Source organism: Stegostoma tigrinum, unplaced genomic scaffold, assembly GCF_030684315.1.
Source record: "Stegostoma tigrinum isolate sSteTig4 unplaced genomic scaffold, sSteTig4.hap1 scaffold_285, whole genome shotgun sequence".
NCBI lineage: Eukaryota > Metazoa > Chordata > Chondrichthyes > Orectolobiformes > Stegostomatidae > Stegostoma > Stegostoma tigrinum.
The window spans coordinates 28,494-32,500 of NW_026728213.1; positions in this window are offsets into that span (position 1 = coordinate 28,494).

Consider the following 4,007-nt stretch of genomic DNA (forward strand, 5'->3'; position numbering starts at 1 on the left):
GAAATGGGGAGCTGGTTTAAGTAACAGATATTGCGTGTCCTTGATAGGTACGTCCCTGTCAGGCAGGGGTCAGTGAGAAGATAGGGGAACCGTGGTTTACGAAAGAAATTGTATCTCGCGTTAAGCAGAAGAGCGAGGCTAATGTGATGTTGAGATGAGATGGATCAGTTGATGCGATGGAGAGTTACAGATGAGCAAGGAAGGATTTAAAGAGAGAGTTAAGAAGAGCAAGGAGGAGTCCTGAGCAGTCATTCGCAGGTAGAATAAAGGAGATCCGTGAAGTTTTCTCAAGGTATGTGAGGAATATAAGGATGACTGGGGTAGGAATAGGGCCAATCAAAGACAGAAGTGGGAAGTTGTGTGTGGACCGGGTAGAGATCGGAGAGGTGCTAAATGAATATTTCTAATCTGTTTTCACTGAGGAAGAGGAGAATATCGTCGAGGAGACGACTGAGATACGTGCTATTAGACTTGAAAGGATTCAGGTTCGTAAGGAGGAGATGTTATCAATTCTCGAAGGTGTGAAGCTAGATAAATCCCCTGGGCCTGAGAGGATTTTTCCGAGAATTCTCTGGAAAGCTCGGGAGGAGGTGGCGGAGCCCTTGGCTTTGATCTTTGAGTCCTCATTGTCTGCAGGTTTAACACCAGAGGACTGGAGGATTGCAAATGTTGTGCCCTTGTTCAAGAAGGGTAGTAGAGATGAGCCAGGCAATTACAGCCAGTGAGCCTTACGTCTGTTGCAGGACAAGTTTTGGAAAGGGTTATAAGAGATAGGGTTTATAATAATCTCGGAAGCAACAATTTGATTGGAGATAGTCAACATGGATTTGTCAAGGGCAGGTCGTGTCTCACAAACCTCATGGAGATTTTGAGGAGGTTACCAAGCATGTGGATGAGAGAAGGCCAGTTGACATAGTGTATGTGGACTTCAGTAAAGCCTTTGATAAGGTTCCACATGGTAGGCTATTGGAGAAAATACGGAGCCATGTGATTGAGGGAGATTTAGCAGTTTGGATTAGAAACTGGCTTTCGGTAAAAAGGCAACCAGTGGTGTTTGATGGAAAATATTCAGCCTGGAGCCCGGTTACTAGTGGTGTGCCTCAAGGATCTGTTTTTGGCCCACTGCTGTTTGTCATTTTTATAAATGACTTGGACGCAGGCATAGGTGGATGGGTTAGTAAGTTTGCAAATGACACTAAAGTCGGTGGAGTGGTGGACAATGTGGAAGAATGTCGCATGTTGCAGGGAGACTTGGATAAAGTGCAAAATTGGGCGGAAAAGTGGCAAATGGAGTTCAATGTGAGGTGATTCGCTTTGGGAGGAATAATAGGAAGGTACAATACTGGGCCAATGGAAAGATTCTTGGTAGTGCGGATGTGCAGAGGGACCTTGGCGTCCATGTGCACAGATCTCTGAAAGTTGCCACCCATGTTGATAGTGCTGTGAAGAAGGCATACGGTGTGTTAGACTTTATTGGTAGAGGGATTGAGTTCCAGAGCCGTGATGTCATGCTGCAACTGCACAAAACGCTCGTGCGACCTGTTCTGGTCGCTCCATTGCGGGACGAATTCGGAAGCATTGGAAAAGGAGCAGAGGAGATTTACCAGGATGTTGCCTGGTCTGGAGTGAAGGTCTTATGAGAGAAGGCTGAGCGACTCGAGTCTGTCCTCATTGGGGAGAAGAAGGCGAAGAGGGCCTTTAATAGAAACATACAAGACGATCAGAGAAAGATGAGTCAGGGTGGACGGTGAGAGTCTTTTTCCTAGGATGATGATGTTGGCTTGTACGAGGGGGCTCAGCTACAAATTGAGGGGTGATGGATTGAAGACAGATGTCAGGGGCAGGTTCTTTACCCAGAGAGTGGTAAGGGCGTGGAATGCCCTGCCTGCCAATGCAGTTAACTCAGCCACATTCAGGGCATTTGAACAGTCCTTGGATAAGCATATAGATGATGATGGGATAGTGTGAGGGAACGGGCTTAGATTAGTTCACAGGTTGGCGCAACATCGAGGGCCGAAGGACCTGTTCTGCACTGTATTTTTCTATGTTCACAGATGACACTAAAATGAGTGAGAGAGTAAAGTCTGAAGAGGACGATGAAAATCTGCGGAAGGATGCAGAAAGTTTAAGTGAATGGACAAGGGTCTAGCAGATGGAGTCCAATGATGGTAGATGTGAGGGTATCCATTTTGGTAGCAATTATGGAAAAATGGAGTCTTGCTAAAATGGTGAAAAATTGTAGCATGCTGCTCCGCAGAGGGAGCTGGGCAGCCTTGTGTCTGAATCAGGTAGTTTGCAGATGCGGCTGGTAATTGAGACAGCAAATGGAATAGTGTCCTTCATTGCGAGAGTGATGCAGTTTAAAAATCGGGAGGGTATGCTACAGTTGTATAGGGTGCTGGTGAGGCTTGGTGTGGAGTAGTTTGTACAGTTTTCGTCTCCTCACTTGAGAAAGGATGTACTGGCACTGGAGGGGGTGCAAAGGAGGTTCACGAGGTTGATTCCAGAATTAAAAATGTTGCTGTATGGGGAGAGATTGAGTAGACGAGGATTGCAGTCACTGGAATTTCGAAGAATGAGGGGTGATCTGATAGAAACTTTTAAAATTATGAAACAAATGGATCGGAAATTGTTTCCACTGATGGGCGAAATTCCAACTCGGGGGCACAGCCTCAAAATAAGTGTGAACAGATTTAAAACTGAGTTGAGGATGAGCTTCTTCATCCAAAGGGTTGTGAATCTGTGGAATTCTCTGCCCACTGAAACAGTTGAGGTTCCCTTGTTGAATGTTTTGAAAGCCAAAACAGATAGATCTTTGAACAGGAAAGGAATTGAGGGTTATGGTGAATGGGAGGGTAAGTGGAGCTGAGTCCCCAAAAAAGATCAGCGGAACGAGCTGGAAGAGACAGATGGCCTACTCCTGTTTTATTTCTTATGTCCGTACGTCCTGAGATTGCCATTCTTGTCATTCCTCCTTCCCTGGAATAGGCCAGTTCTGAACTGAAGAGTAGGTCTTTAAATAACTCCCACGTATCAAATAGTGACTTGTTCAATAAAAGCTCCTCCCAATTAATACTGCTCAGCTCCGACCTAACACTGATGTAATTTTCCCTCCCCCAATTTCGTCCCTTCCCACAAGGTCCTGATTATCCATGGCTGTCTTAAAATGTAAGGAGATGCGATCGCCCATTTAAGAAGCTCCTGGTTCACTGTTTTTCCCAAGTGGGAGTCAGCTGCAGGCTTTCTTGTTCCACGATGGGGGAGGAAATGGCCTCGTGGTATTAATGCTGGACTGTTAATTCAGAGACTGAGATAACATTCTGGGGACCTGTGTTCAAATTCCAAATTCAAATTGTGCTCGTGTGGTCTCAGGAGTTGCGGAGGTCACGGCTCTGGGACAGCCGTTTCATCGCCCTCTGCTGCAGGTAAGAAGAAAAGAAAATCTCTTGCTCTGAGCTCTGCAAACCTGGGCAATGTCAAAAGGGAAACAAGGTCGAAAGAATTTCAACAAGAATCTCAAAATTAACTGCTGAATTCATATCAACATTACGGGCATCGCCCAACTTAGTGGCCACAACATCCCACTTTCTGTTCTTCACAAACAATCCAAAGGCTGAAATATCCGTATCCCTCTTAACTTTTATGGTTTTTGAGCTAATTTCTTGTTTCTAACTTGTGCATATTTGTGGTGCCTTATGACTTCTTGCATTTAGCAATTGATAAACTCACTCTCTCACGAGTTCAGGAGAAGCTAGTTTTATAGAATCCCCAGTGTGGAAACAGGCCACTCAGTTCAACAAGCCCACAGCAACCCTCCAAAGAGCATCCCACCTAGACCCATCCCCATTCCCCTCCTCTATCCCTGTCAGCCTGCATTTCCCATGGCTAATCTACCTAACCTACACATCCGTGGGCACTGTGGGTAATTCAGCATTGCCAATCCACCTAACCTGCACATCTCTGGACTGTGGGAGGAAACCAGAGCACCCAGCAGAAACCCACACAGA